A 16,855-nucleotide genomic window follows, 5' to 3' on the forward strand; every position below is an offset into this window, starting at 1 on the left:
AGTTTGCAACATTTATCCTGTGTGTCTTTCTGTCTACTTCTTCTCCTTGTCATTTGTGGTAAACCTTAACAAAGACCATACTAGTTTAAAAAAAACCTGTGTAATTGCGGCTATGAGATTTATTTTCTGATAATACACCTGAAAAGACATTTTACGTTACATGACATCCCAGTACCATGGCGGAATTTTATATTCTGAAACTGCAGGACAAAATAAATCTATGCGTAAGACAGGAGCTCAAACACAGAACATTACATATCATAGTTTTACCGTAGTTCTGCTTGTACCTTCCACCTGTTGTACAAATTTCACACTGAATATCTGCTGCATGTCTGCTGGACTAGTACAGGTGCAAAAAAATGAAACTGTAGGGTGCAAGGGGCTGGGAGTGGTAAGATGCTGAACTCAAAAAGCTGAAAAACGTTTACAACCTATATTTGCCTCAGCGGAACTTAAATAACATTGAGGAAATGAACAATCCAAAACGGGAGTTATAAGAGCCACCGGAAAATTATTCATGAATCCGACAGCGAGAATGACGCCATAAGGTATTAGATATTATTTTAGACTTGTGCAAATACGAATAATGCTTACCGTAAACAGTGAAAGAATAAATATTAACAAAATTTAAACGCTGAAGACAATGACAATACTGAACCACAATTCAAGGAGCTGAATTAAATACATTTGGTTGTTAACCTGGCGTTGACATAAGGTGATCACCTTGAACATAGCCCCGACATCGCTCAGTCCTTTAGTATTTCAAACCACGTAGCCACAAGGTGATAACAGAAATGAATTACAAATCGTATGGCGTATGTCATAAGGCCCTTTTAGGGCTTAATTGAGAGTCAATAATCTTGAAAATAATTGTGGCAATAAAGGTTTTCGTAAGCACAGGAGTGATTATTATGGTAATTAGAGTCCATCGCGTGAAAATCCAGCTTTATTATTGACTAAGGTACATGCTTAGAACTGAAGAAACACAGTACACTATCGTAACATGCGTTGCCAGAAAGTTATTCTTGCCTGAAAGTCTGGCTCATTTAATTATTGCATTCACTGAGGGTGAAACGGGTGCAGAAGATTTCCATGCAGACTGTTCCAGACCGTCATGAGAAAACGCCTTCCTTTGTCGCAGTTCTTATACTAGTTGATGGAAATTAATCCGAAGTATTAAGCACCCGTTCTTGAAGCTTAGAAGTTCGTAGATAGTACGGTCTTCCATCATATACAACTCTCCTCTCAAATGAGCCTATCTCGCGATGGACTCTAATTACCATAATAGTCACTCCCGTGCTTACGAAAACCTTTATTGCCACAATTATTTTCAAGATTATTGGCTCTCAATTAAGCCCTAAAAGGGCCTTATGACATACGCCATACGATTTGTAATTCATTTCTGTTATCATTTCTATCTCTCTCAAGGATTGATGTAATCGTCCAAACGTTCTTGCGCAAGGTAACTGCCTCCCAGGATAACGTTAAGCATCAAGCTGACGTGTTGCATTCGGATTTCCAGCTGCTAGTCGTACAAGTATAGCATTACATATCCGTTATTCCAGGTACTAGAAATGTGGTCTTGATACGTGGTGATGGTAGGTACTCTTAAACAGTAAATGATAATCAGACAAAAAAATGCCTTGACCAAGTGTAAACAAGGAAGTGAGTGAAAATGTGCATATGAGGTAAACTACACAACTAGGAGTTTCCAAAGGGAATTCATACCTCAATGACGAAGAATTTTCAGATCCATGTTAATACGGGCTTTCTGCAATATTTTGGTGTCAAGTATAAATCCATGAAGTTTGCGAAATGTTTTTATATTCACTGTATACAGGGTGTTACAAAAAGGTACGGCCAAACTTTCAGGAAACATTCCTCACACACAAAGAAAGAAAATATGTTATGTGGACATGTGTCCGGAAACGCTTACTTTCCATGTTAGAGCTCATTTTATTACTTCTCTTCAAATCACATTAATCATGGAATGGAAACACACAGCAACAGAACGTACCAGCGTGACTTCAAACACTTTGTTACAGGAAATGTTCAAAATGTCCTCCGTTAGCGAGGATACATGCATCCACCCTCCGTCGCATGGAATCCCTGATGCGCTGATGCAGCCCTGGAGAATGGCGTATTGTATCACAGCCGTCCACAATACGAGCACAAAGAGTCTCTACATTTGGTACGGGGTTGCGTAGACAAGAGCTTTCAAATGCCCCCATAAATGAAAGTCAAGAGGGTTGAGGTCAGGAGAGCGTGGAGGACATGGAATTGGTCCGCCTCTACCAATCCATCGGTCACCGAATCTGTTGTTGAGAAGCGTACGAACACTTCGACTGAAATGTGCAGGAGCTCCATCGTGCACGATCCACATGTTGTGTCGTACTTGTAAAGGCAGATGTTCTAGCAGCACAGGTAGAGTATCCCATATGAAATCATGATAACGTGCTCCATTGAGCCTAGGTGGACGAAACTAAAATGAGCTCTAACATGGAAATTAAGCGTTTCCGGACACATGTCCACATAACATCTTTTCTTTATTTGTGTGTCAGGAATGTTTTCTGAAAGTTTGGTTGTACCCTTTCGTAACACCCTGTATAATTTGATGAACAGTCATTCCTGTCTCATGAAATGTCATGTCTTTAATACCCTTCTTCTTATTTTCCTTATTTTTACTATCAAATATGTTTTGACAACAGTCTCTCGAAATGAACTGTAATTATTTACCTGGGATAAAAATGTGTGGTTCAGACAGTGCATCACGGTCGCTAAAACTATCAAGATTCCTATCTTACATTAAATCTTGCACGCGATTGCGTACCACTGAGTGATGTGGCGCATTGGTCAGAACGCTGCCATCGCACTCCAGAGGACAACGATTCCTTTCCACGTCCGGCCATTCAGATTTAGCCCGCTGAAGTCGCTCGAGGCGAATGTTGGGTTGGTTCCTTTGGAAAGTCACGGCAGCTTGTCTTCCCCATCCTTGAATCTTTCCGAGCTTGTGCTCCGTCTAATTACCACAAACTCAACTGCACGTTAAACCCTTTTCTTCCTTCTTTTTTCGAGCGCACACCTTCTGACGGAATCGTGCGCCTGCGTTCAGTTTTTTTACACGTTGGTATTCACTACAGCGAATAGCGTATCAAACGCTTGCGACGTGTGTAGTTGCTGATGAGAGGTCATTGAATGAGCGCATTCTCGATCTTGAAATTACTCTCGCGTCGTTGATGTTTGCTGCGCTGAAGGCGCGCTGCCTGTGCGCATAAAACGCGGTGGCTGGGGCCGCCTGTTACGTGGAGCGAACTGGTTCAGGGCAGACAAGACGACGTAATTTCGCAGTTTATGTCTCCCTGATGGGAAGCAAAATTTCATTCTGCCCTCCCCTGACGGCCGTGCGCTGTAGTTTGAGAACCGTTGCCCGACGCAACAGCAAAAACGTTTAATGAGGTCCTACAGCCCAGGCGCTCTCCAGTGTGCGGTCTCTCGCTCCTCTACCGTCCTCTCCCGTGCTGTGGCTGTGTTAATCCTTGGAGAGCAACAGCCGTCGTAACTTCCCTTTTTCTCCATCGTTGCTGCAAAAAGCTAAGATCTAAGGGACGAAACGCACCAAGTGCACCGCTACGAATTCTTAAGGAAAAAATTTTCTTGATTGACTCTCCATCTGAGAGTCTGTCAGAAACTTTCTAGATGAGAGATAGGCAGAGGATAAAATCTAATACCGCACTGGGAATTTTCTGCCCTGCGCGTGGTTATATCTCCAGAAATTTATCACGAAGCAGTTATCAACAATGGCATTCAATTAATATGCTACTCTCATTACATCTACCACAGACAGACAAAAAAAATGAAGCACCCAGAAGATTTGGTCGGACGTCAGTGTAACATAGTACACGTTCACGCCGTCGATGGGTGTGTAAATGAACAGAGTTTCAGTTCTCTGTAACAAATGAAACGGCCACCAACGTGCATTGGTATCATTCGTTCATTGTTGTTATCAGACCTGCTAAGATACATAAGGGGCGTTAACAGCGTCACATGTTCACCGGCCGCTATGAAGGACATTTATACATGTATACTAGAGTGAGACAGCTGTTTCCCCACAGAGACATAGTGAGCAAATGGAAAATTTACTTATTCTCCATCCAGCGCTAAGCCAAGTCATCCAAGTCATACCAGGCCAGCACACCATGTAGCAATCAGAATGACAGACCGGCCGGCCGAAGTGGCCGAGCGGTTCTAGGCGCTACAGTCTGGAACCGCGCGACCGCTACGGTCGCAGGTTCGAATCCTGCCTCGGGCATGGATGTATGTGCTGTCTTTAGGTTAGTTAGGTTTAAGTAGTTCTAAGTTCTAGGGGACTGATGACCACATATGTTAAGTCCCATAGTGCTCAGAGCCATTTGAATCAGCTTAATCTTTCAACGCACTCCTCAACAAAATAGAAGGAGTGACCCATGAGGAAACTTTTCAATTTCGATTTTAAAACGCGTGAATTACTGCTAAGATTTTTGAATTCTTGTGGTAGCTTATTGAAAATGGATTTGTGCCGAGTATTAACTGAGTGAAAGCTGCTAATTATTGGGAATAAGCTGATATTGTTAACAAGAAACGACAGAGAGCAATGTCAAAATACACAGACTAGTGAACAGGGATCGACAAGAGGTTCGCGAACTTACACCACATATTGCCCGAACAGTCCGTTTCTGAGCCCAAAATATCCTTTTTGAATGGGAATAGTTACCCCAACACACGCATCAAAAAAATTTTTGCATCACTCCAGTTCCCAGACCTACTGAAGATATACTTTGACTGTGGATATTGTATCACACACACACGCACTTTCACTGTTCAGAGATGTCACTAAACCCGCTCAAAGATGTAAACAACCATGCATGAGCAGCGCCTATTAGACGGAGGGGGTCCGACAGCCGATCAGTTCCAGTCATTCCACCAGGAAGGAGGTACACGGTTCGTGTTGTCTGTAGTTCAGCCACGTCTATACGGTCAATACCGCGGTTCGATTGCGTCCGCATTGTTACTTTGTGGCAGGAAGGGCTCTCGACAAGGGAAATATCCAGGCGTCTCGGAGTGAACCAAAGCGATGTTGTTCGGACATGGAAGAGATACAGAGAGACAGGAACTGTTGACATGTCCGCCCCATTAGCTGAATGGTCAGTGTGTTGGATTTCCACGCATGGGGGCCCGGGTTCGATTCCCGGCTGGCGAGGGAGATTTTCTCCCCTCAGGGACTGGGTGTTGTGCTGTCCTCATCATTATTTCATCCCCATTGTCGACGTGCAGGTCGCCCAATATGGCGTCGCACTCAATAAGACCTGCACTTCGCGGCTGAGCTACCCGTCTGGGAACTCCCGGCCGCTGACGAGGTACGGTCATTTCCATTTTGTCGATGACATGCCTTGCTCCGGCCTCCCAAGGGCTACCACTGCAATGGATGACCGCTACATACGGACTATGGCTCGGAGGAACCCTGACAGCAATGCCATCATGTTGTGTTACGACTCAAACTGTGCGCAATAGGTTTTAAGATGCGCAACTTCACTCCCGACGTCCATTGCGTGGTCCATCTTTGGAACCACGATACCATGAGGCGTGGTACAGATGGGCGCAACAACATGCCGAATGGTCCGCTTAGGACTGGCAAGTGATTTACAAACAGTAAATGTGGTGCACATATTTTAACTTTGTTGATTTTAAATGGGGCTGTGGTGCGGGTGAAGCAAATGTCGCTAGGAAGAGGAGTGGTGTAGAGGAAGCATTTTTGTAAGAAGTGTCTGTCCTCAATGTGGATAGTTGAGAGTGAAGGAACTGTAGTTAGGACTCGCGATACATTAAGACTTGCTTCATCATCCTGTAAAAAGACGTTGTTAGAAATAAACGGTACCTGACGAGACTCACCAGTGCCTTAAACAAATTTAAGGACAATCAAGGTGGAAGAATTGGGCCCCACTTTCATCATTATTTTTCTAACACCTTTCAGCGTGATTTGCATAGCCTCACAAAAGGCTAACATCTAATTTCGATTGTTGACCCTGCGCAACGTTGACCACTCTGGAATTCCGACACAAAAACAGGGCTTTCTGTTCATATGGGCGAAATTTAAAGAAAAAAGCTGTTGGCGAAATCCAAGACAGATTAGTCCGCTGTATGAAGTAACACCCCAGAACAGGAGGAGGTCGATAGACAAATTCTTGTCCACTAACAACCTAGTAGACCAGGAAAAACCCACAATACTAAGTTTGTCCTACACGTCGCCTACCAAAAATAAAATTTGCCCATTGACAGTCCAACGTCTCTGGACCAACTTGCGTGTTGGCTGGTTGGACGTTTAAAGGGACCAAACTACTAGATCATCAGGTCTACATGACTCTAGAACAGAGACAGCCCATCACGCAAAAGCCAGGGGAAGAAAACCCCGAGGTGTATGAAAGGTCAACGAAGGTATGATAAGGGACAAAAAGAAGAAAGGGAGACAGAGGAAGGAAGGCAGGCAAGATTCTCCATGTAGGGAGCAGCCGCAAGCCCCTGAAAGCAGAGTGCAATTAGGGGACATACATCCCCAGCCACTTACTAGGCACGCCACTCAGAGATTAACTATGAAAGACTAGCAACACGGACACGGCAAGAGAAGCACACAGAGACAATGGATGAACAACTCTAAAAGACCACATGAGAGGGCGGAAGAAGTGTAAAGGAGCAGGAAGGGTGGGGACCAGGCTGGACCACCAAGCTCAGAGCTGCAGCCCCGTCTGAGCAGAGGAGGCCACAGCGTTCTGCCAACCCTTCAATGGGCCGATAAGGTTAAGTGGCCCCTTCTTAAAGAGAGGGGTAATAGCCCCCTTCACGAATAAAACGTAAAACTAACTCAGCCTCTGAGGCATTGTTCCCTTAGGGGTGTCGAGTCACGGAGATTAAAGAGTCGACTACAGGGCGGCTAGGTTGAGACAGTCCAACAAAATGTAAACCACCGCCAAAAGGAAACCACAATGACAGTGTGGTGCGTCCTCGCGATGGAGGAGATGACCAAGAGTCAGCCAGATATTGCTGATGCGGAGCTAGCAAAGGACAGCAGAGTCCTTGAGAGAGGTCTGCATGGAAGGCATCCATAGAGTTTTAGTCTCATTCATCATCTGTAGTTTGTTTAATGAAGTCAGAGTGATCCATTTTGTAGTCCAGACTCCTAAAACGTGACGGCATGATACTGACCAGAAGTCTGTTTCCAGAATACCGATCTCAAGAGTCGGTTTACTGCAGCCAGTTTGGCCAGGCTATCGGCGAGTTCATTCTCCAGGATCCTGACGTGGCCCCGGGGTCCAGACGAAGGTCATTGAGCATCCACATTGTGGAAGGAGATATAGGGAATCCTGACTAGCAATAACAATGGATGGCGAAGATAACACTGATCAAAAGGAACGAATATGCTCAAGAGCAAGATAGCTACCAACTCCACGGTGAAAACACTACAGCTATCTGGCAAGAAATGTAGTTCAGTATGTCCCATGTGAGTATAATCAAATCCTACATGACCAGCAACTATCGAGCCATCAGTATAGCCACTTCCGAACCCTCGGATGCGATAAGGATGGAGAAAAATTGGAGGCAGAGGGGCTCAGGAGGAACAATTTTTCGAACCTTGCGATAGGTCAAGACGAAGCTATGGTCATGGGATGCTCCACGGAGGAGTACGTGAGCGGACCCAAAGGGGAGGTTGAAGAGAAAACAAATTGAGTTCAAAGAGGAGGGACAACATTCAGATTGCGATCATAATCCCTGATCTGTGCCGCTGGTGTAGAAGACTGATTTCCGTGTTTGGACACAAAAGATGGTGGTTCGGATGCTTAGGGGAGCTGCGAATATGTGTAGCATAACTGAGAAGCTTTTGGTTCCTGTTGCCCCAAGGGATCCAGCCACCACGAGTAATATTGTTCGAAAGGCTCCTGTCGCAACTCAGACCCCACAGTGGTGTATCAGATCCATTATCTGCAATGCTGAAGGTGAAGCCAAACCATGTGCCAAATTCCCGTAACCAAGATGAAATTGTTCAGGGCTTTGTGAAGCTGCAGAAGGGTACTGCGATCTGCTCCCCAGCGTGTTGCTCAGGTAGCGTAGTGTATAGAGGTGTATCCAGCAATTAAATTGCCAAAGATAGGGAGCCTACATCCACCAAGAATCAAAGGCCAGTCCTAAAAAGCGATAAGTCTCCGCCACACTGAGTTATGATTCTGGGTGAACGGTATGACGCCAGCAAAAGTGCATGAAGGATGACTCGCGTAATGGAGGCAACTTACACACTCCCCTACATTCAAGCTTCCAGTAACAGTCTAACAAAGAAACAGCACTTCCGGAATGAAGAAGGGTGCACACAGATTGCTGGTTAAGTTGGACAAAAGTGTAAGGCAGGAGCTGATCTTTCGCTGCCCTGATCCGAGTGCACTGTTTCAGAGACTTTGGAGCCCGCCGTACCGCCCGTTTCTGATGGTGTCTGCTGTTCGGGCGCGGCCCGTGCTTAGTTGCGCATTCCCACACCAAATGTGCAGTGTCCCCACATCGAAAACACCCTTTAGGTGTTGACTGTCCCTGGTGGCCGCTCGCAGATATCAAGTCCCTAACCTGAGAAGAACGATAAATGCCACCCTTGGTCCTACGTTGTTCGTCAGTGAATGTAGATGCTTCGGTATTAGAAATCAAAGCTTCCAATCTGGCGAAGGTAGTAGGATACCTACAAACGATCCTTGAGCTTCATGCCCACTAATATTTTCTCAACCATTTCTCTTTCAGTGACCGGTAATGGCTCAAATGGTTCAAATGGCTCTGAGCACTATGGGACTCAACTGCTGAGGTCATTAGTCCCCTAGAACTTAGAACTAGTTAAACCTAACTAACCTAAGGACATCACAAACATCCATGCCCGAGGCAGGATTCGAACCTGCGACCGCAGCGGTCTTGCGGTTCCAGACTGCAGCGCCTTTAACCGCACGGCCACTTTGGCCGGCTCAATGACCGGTAATTCTAAGGCGGCAACTGCACTATGAACCTCCTCAATGTAATTCCCTTAAGTCTACATATATCTACATCTACATCTACATCCACACTCTGCAAGCCACCTGACGGTGTGTGGTGGAGGGTACCTTGAGTACCTCTGTCTAGTTCAAGGCCTACACAAACCCAAAATGTCAGCACTCAAGATCCCGTCTAATTCAGGGTGACAATTTCTGCTGAGTAATACACCCCTGTAAATCACCTAATGATCCTTCCCTCTGCAAAATCTCGGAAAATGTTCTACTTAACACGGGCCAAAGGATTCAACAGCTGAAGAATTACACTATACGATATACCCTAGGTATCAGCGTGAAACTGGAAACGAACGGTACAACAAAAAATAGACCCCACCTGCTCCACCAGCTCCATTGAAAGTTCGATGATTCCTTGCAGTAAATGCTTCTACAACAGATCCCTTCTCCTACGTGGTTACAATACTGAGTGACCTTATTGCTCTTTGGATCACCCACTTACTTCCACCCCATCATCCGCAACCAAGACGCTTACGATCAATTGCACCTGTTTTGCTTGTGTAAGCCACTGAGTAATGGAGCGGTCTTGCTCTGCACTAACCTGAAGCAGGTTTAGATCGCAAGAAGATGACTCAAATGAGAAAACTGTGCCTGAGCGCTGTACACCTGTTTACAAGTGGGTTGACGAGCCCTAAGGAACTATGCAACTCTCCAAAAGCACCCAATCAACAGGTGAGTCCTGCGCCTACCACGCCAATTGTGTCTGGAGTGGGGCTTAAGGATTTATCAAAAGTGGAGCGCAAACGTTTTGTCAAGTCCGCTACGCTACCACCTACGGCTTGTTGCCGAATCCTAGGTTCATGCTCCAGGTATGGCCTCCATGTTTTGCAATGAACTCCGGCAACACAATCAATCAATAATTAACACAACTGGTTAACAAATAGTAACTTAACGTGCAGATTAACACCGTAATAAGCATTGAATTGTGTTAACAACGGGAAACAAGTCCCTCTTCCCCTACCTACAGATCGACAACATCACTCTGAACTAACAGCTGACGACGCTCACCAGCACCTTTAACAAACTTAAGATAAAATCGAGGTGGAAGGACTGGGCCTCAGGTTCACCTTTACTTGCAACACTGTTCACCGTTTTAAGTTTCTCAAAGCACACATAATTTATTCAAACAATCATAAGATTTACAAAAATACAAACCATACAAAATTAGCCAGCTTAATATGAAACCAAGGAATTTTGAAATGGGCGTTTAGATGAAATTTTCAGCAATAAGAAATTCTTTACATAATTCATAATTTGTAAAACTCAATTTTTAAAATTTCTAAAATAATGAATAATCAGTGCGAATAATAATCAAACTGTAAAGATCTATGGAGCAGGCATCCAGGTCAGATTTTCAGCACCAAATTCTTTAGACAACACGAAATTTGTTAAGTTCAGTTTTATCAAAAATTCTAAAATGATGGATAATGAGCCCATTTAATATTAAATAGTAAGAATTGGACATTTAATTTTTAATTTTTAGAAACAAACAGCACTCTAAGCTATGTAAAAATCAGTGACATTAAAAGTATACAACATTTTCAACCCTGAATAGTCAGGCATGGGGAACTTCAACTTTGAACTGAGGAAAACCTCGATATCAGTTGGAGCCACGCAGGAATAGTTCTAAACAGATAAAATAAACCCAGACCCCTGAAGTAAACAACGTTGAATTGCGGCACCCAAGTATTGAGTATAATCTGAACAATGAAAGGTCTAAGTTGGATCTAAGGGAAAGGCAGTATAATTTATAGAAATAAATATTGCTTACTGAAACACCAGGTAACTTAGGTAAAATGCGGCGAGCCGGAACAAGTATCATAGGCATAAGTTATCGCGCCGCGCACCGTGCCCACACGCCTGGGTTGCCAAGGCAAACCGCACAGCCGAAATACGGGCCAAGGGGCAGTCCTGGCATTCAGCCGATTCCGAACACATTTACCACAGGACAAACACAGATGAGCAGCGGCGATGTGCCCGTGGTACTGACTGCTACAGCAACCAATTTGCCATGTGTAACTAGACTGCCACTCCCAATCAACGTGTACTACGACAGTTATATAGGCCCATCATAACCAGCATATGAAGTCACAATATACCTTTGTGGGACCAAAGCTTGACAACAACTTTATGCCTATCTACATCGCAAAGTCGACGAGATGATGAGTTTTCTGCCATCAGGGAGGCTCTACACCACCGTTTCCTAACTATCGCCATGTTCCACAGAGAAAACAACAACAGGGCTACGACACCTTCCAAGCGACCAATCACTTGCCGAGCAACTCCGCACATAGAAGCTCGCCGTCGACCCACGCCAGCGCCGCTCAACACTCGCCGCAGCACAGCTCTCTCGCCGCTGACGCCATCTGCCTATTAGCCGCAGAAAGTGGGTGAAGATCAAGATTTGCAGTTGAAAATCGACTGGATCGAACCGCCCCAGCTCAGTATCAACTGTCTCATTTACTCATTAGTCCGTGGCTTATTAAAAAAAATGGTTCAAATGGCTCTGAGCACTATGGGACTCAACTGCTGAGGTCATTAGTCCCCTAGAACTTAGAACTAGTTAAACCTAACTAACCTAAGGACATCACAAACATCCATGCCCGAGGCAGGATTCGAACCTGCGACCGTAGCGGTCTTGCGGGTCCAGACTGCAGCGCCTTTAACCGCACGGCCACTTCGGCCGGCGCTTATTAAAACAACAGCAAAATTTAATATAGTATATTTTGTTATTTTAAAAAGGAAATTGTTCAAATAAAACTATTTTTAGTTCTGCAGTTTAGTTAGGTGCTAATGCTGATGTTGGGAGCAGACAGCATGAATGGGTTGGAGGGAGTTATCAGCCAATATCTGACTACATCAAGGATAATGGTGTCAGAACAGTTTGGAACCACTGCACTAGATATATAATATACTATATACATATCATATGAAGCTTTCTCTCTTAAATTTCTGCTGCAGTGGCCTGGAAGCTTGTTACCAAAATAAAATGGGATGTTTTTGCACTTCTAGTGGAAAGAAAGTCTTCACAACCAGCTTGTTCATTTTCATACTAAACCAGTACACAGTACTGGGCGAACTGGCAACAAAACTATTCACGTTGGTGGGTAGAATGTATGAGTCTGCCGATATATCATCTGACTTTCGGGTAAACATCGTCCACACAGTTGCGAAGATTGCAATAGTGCTTATCTTAGATGACGATCAGTTTGGCTTTAGGAAATGTATACTTACCAGAAGGACAGTACTGGCGTTGCAGTTGTTAATTCAAGCAAGACTAAAGGAAAGTCAAGGCACGTTCATAGGATTTTTCGACCTCGTAAAAGCGTTCGACAGAATCAAATGGTGCAAGATATTAGAAATTCAGTGAAAAATACGGGTAAGCTGTAGGGACAGATGAGTAATATATAATATGTACAAGAGCCAAGAGAAAAAATATAAGAGACCGGCCGCTGTGGCCGAGCGGTTCTAGGCGCTTCAGTCTGGAACCGTGCGACCGCTACGGTCGCAGGTTCGAATCCTGCCTCGGGCATGGATGTGGGTGATGTCCTTAGGTTTGTTACATTTAAGTAGTTGTAAGTTCTAGGGGACTGATGACCTCAGATGTTAAGTTCCATAGTGCTCAGAGCCATTTGAAAAATGAGACTGTAAGACCAGGAACAAAGTGCTCGGACTACAAAGGATGTAAGATGGTGATGTACTCTTTCAGCCCTATTGTTCAATATTTACATCGATGAAGCAATGTCGGGAGTAAAAGAAAAGTTCAAAAGCGGGGTTGAAATTCACGGTGAAAGTATATCAGCGATAAGATTCACTGACGTGTCGTCATCCTCCTATCCTCAATGAAAGTGAAGAATTACAGGATCTGCTGAATGAAATGAACATTTTAATGAGTACAGAATATGGACTGAGAGTAAATCGAATAGCAGCACGAAAACTATGAGGAAATTGTAAGGATTGGTGACCACGAAGTACATGAAGTTAAGGAATTATACTACCTAGGCAGCGAGTAGCCTATGACGGACGAGCAAGGAGGACATTGAAAGCTGACTAGCACTGGTAAAAATGACATTCTTGGCTAAGAGAAGTCTACTACCATCAAATATGAGCGTTAAATTGAAGAAATTTCTGAGAATGTAAGTGTATTGTGCGGTAGTGAAACGTGCACTGTGTAAAAACGGAAGTAGAAGAGAATCGAAGCATTTGAGATGTGGTACTAAAGAAGAGCGTTGAAAATTAGATGGACTGATAACGTGGGGAATGAGGAGGCTCTCCAGAGATCGGCGAGGAAAGTAATATGTGGAAAACGCTGACAAGGAGAAGTGCCAGGACGGTATGACATATCTTAAGACAGCATGGAAGAACTTCCATGGCAATAAAGTGAGCTTAGAGGGAAAAACTGATGAAGGAAGACAGAGACTGGAACACATCCAACAAATAACTAAGTACTTAATTTGCAAGTGCTTTTCTGAGGACGGTCCGCATCAAAGAAGTCAGAAGAAAAAAAAGCTGGGTTCGAGAGCACGACGCAACTCACATCATTTGGCAACGCGGACGCTGAGTCCATGGAGAATGGTTGGCAACGCGTGGCAAGCGACTTACTGGCGAGTTGATCTGTAGCCGAGCCATCTGCGGAGCCCTGTACAGCTACACAGGAACTGATTCGCAATCGGCCGGTTGAATCGTCCCCTTTGGAAAATTATGTGTTACTGTGCCGGTAAACTTCTACGTTATTTGATTTTCAAACAGCTGAGCAAAACTGAACGTACTCAGACATACCTCTCTTTACTTATTCTAATCAACAGTAAACTGACACACATTTTTTTTTTACGCAACGCAATCTGACTTTCAATAATCCCTACAAAAGAGTGGCCCTGACTAACAATAACCTATACCTTTAACGAGTCAACTCACAAAAATCTTCGTTACTCAAACTACTGCAATACAGCGTGCGCCAATACTGCCAGCTAAATAAAAGATTCTAACTACTGAAGGCACTAACTACTGGCAGGCGGCCGAGCGGTTCTAGGCGCTGCTGTCTGGAACCGCGCGGCCGCTACGGTCGCAGGTTCGAATCCTGCCTCGGGCATGGATGTGTGTGCTGTCCTTAGGTTAGTTAGGTTTACGTAGTTCTAAGTTCTAGGGGACTGTTGACCTCAGTTTAGTCCCCTAGTGCTCAGAGCCATTTGAACGAACTGATAGGCATAGTTAGCAAATGAAAGATTTTGATGGAGGGCAAACAAAGTATTTACCTTAATAGTGTTCAAAAGTCATAATACGAGGGTCGGTCAAAAAGTAATGCCTCCCATTTTTTTTCTACTTAAAGAAATTAAGTTAAGTGAAAAATTTGAATTTGGCGCCATTCCTCAAACCTTCTTCTGCAATCCACTGCAGTAGTAACTTTCTGTGTCAACAGGTGGCAGCACAGCAGAAGTTTGTAAGATGGCCGACATCGATGTTCGTTTGAGACAGCGTTGTGTGATTGAATTCTTGAATGCAGAAGGTGAAACGCCCATACGCATTCATGAAAGACTGAAGAAGGTGTATGGTGTTGTGACAGTGGATGTCAGCACTGTTAGACGATGGGTTCGTCGTTGTAAGGAAGCTGAAGGGCAAACACCGTTGACTGACGAAAAGCGGAGCGGCAGGCCGGTGAGTGCAGTGACTCCACACAACATTCAGCAAGTTGATGACATCATTCGTGGTGACCGTCGGGTGACTGCAGATGAAGTGTGTCGCATTATTTCTCTTAGTAAAGGCAGTGTGATCACGATTATTAAACAATTGGGGTACTCAAAAGTTTGTGCACGGTAGGTTCCAAGAATGTTAACCGATCAGAATAAAGAGGCAAGGAAAACAATAGCCTCCCAACACTTGCAGCGCTTCCGTTTGGAGGGAGATGAGTTTCTGAAAAAAATTGTGACCGGGGACGAAACATGGGTGCATTTTTTTGAACCCGAATCAAAGAGGCAGTCAATGGAGTGGCGTCACACAAGCTCGCCGAGGAAGAAAAAATTCAAAACTGTGCGATCGGCAGGGAAAGTTATGGCAACAGTTTTCTGGGATACAGAGGGTGTGATTCTGGTTGATTTTTTGGAGCAGGGATGCACAATAAATTCTGTTCAATACGTCACAACCCTCAACAAACTTAAAGCACGTCTTCAGCGAGTTCGCCCAACAAAATCAATGGCAGATGTTCTTCTTTTGCATGACAATGCAAGACCACACACCAGTCGTCACACCTCTGACGAGATTGTCAAAATTGGATGGGAAGTTTTGCCTCATCCCCCATACAGCCCTGAACTGGCACCATCAGATTTCCATCTGTTCGGGCCACTAAAAGAAGCTCATCGTGGGATTCATTTTGAAGATGAGGAGGCCGTCAAAACATCCGTGCGTCAATGGCTTAGGAAGCAGAGCTGTGATTTTTACCGTGCTGGGATACATGCCCTTGTTCAAAGATGGACCAAAACTGTAGAAATGGGCGGAGATTACATTGAAAAATGACAAAATGATCCTCAATGTTGTGGTTTTCAACCTATGTAATTGCATTTAAATTTCCTGACAATTAAACGTAGAAAAAAAATAGGAGGCATTACTTTTTGACTGACCCTTGTATATATATCAGTTCATGACATACAGTCTTACAAATTTCCTTTTTCTGACGGACACACGTCCAGATCGTCCGCTCTCAAAACTCTGCCATCTCTCTCCCCACATCCACCACCAAGGTCCGTAAAAGAAAAAAAGGTTGAGCAATAAACGTTCTGTCCTGCCATTAGCTGAGGCTGTGACGTCACGAAGGAACCGCCGCTGCCTTGGAAACAATGCTACAAAACGCAGCCCGCGCATTTAAGCGATGTATTTTTTGAATCCTCCTCATGAACCATGGACCTTGCCGTTGGTGGGGAGGCTTGCGTGCCTCAGCGATGCAGATAGCCGTACCGTAGGTGCAACCACAACGGAGGGGTATCTGTTGAGAGGCCAGACAAACGTGTGGTTCCTGAAGAGGGGCAGCAGCCTTTTCGGTAGTTGCAAGAGTAACAGTCTGGATGATTGACTGATCTGGCCTTGTAACACTAACCAAAACAGGCTTGCTGTGCTCGTACTGCGAACGGCTGAAAGCAAGGGGAAACTACAGCCGTAATTTTTCCTGAGAGCATGCAGCTTTACTGTATGGTTAAATGATGATGTCGTACTCTTGGGTAAAATACTCCGGAGGTAAAATAGTCCCCCATTCGGATCTCCGGGCGGAGGATGTCGTTATCAGGAGAAAGAAAACTGGCGTTCTACGGATCGGAGCGTGGAATGTCAGATCCCTTAATCGGGCAGGTGGGTCAGAAAATTTAAAAAGGGAAATGGATAGGTTAAAGTTAGATATAGTGGGAATTTGTGAAGTTCGGTGGCAGGAGGAACAAGACTTCTGGTCAGGCGACTACAGGGTTGTAAACACAAAATCAAATAGGGGTAATGCAGGAGTAGGTTTAATAATGAATAGGAAAATAGGAATGCGGGTAAGCTACTACAAACAGCATAGTGAACGCATTATTGTGGTAAAGATAGATACGAAGCCCACGCCTACTACAGTAGTAAGTTTATATGCCAACTAGCTCTGCAGATGACGAAGAAATTGAAGAAATGTATGATGAAATAAAAGAAATTATTCAGATAGTGAAGGGTGACGAAAATTTAATAGTCATGGGTCACCGGAATTCAGTAGCAGGAAAAGGGAGAGAAGGAAATGTAGTAGGTGAATA

This window comes from Schistocerca piceifrons, chromosome 7, assembly GCF_021461385.2.
Source record: "Schistocerca piceifrons isolate TAMUIC-IGC-003096 chromosome 7, iqSchPice1.1, whole genome shotgun sequence".
Lineage (NCBI taxonomy): Eukaryota > Metazoa > Arthropoda > Insecta > Orthoptera > Acrididae > Schistocerca > Schistocerca piceifrons.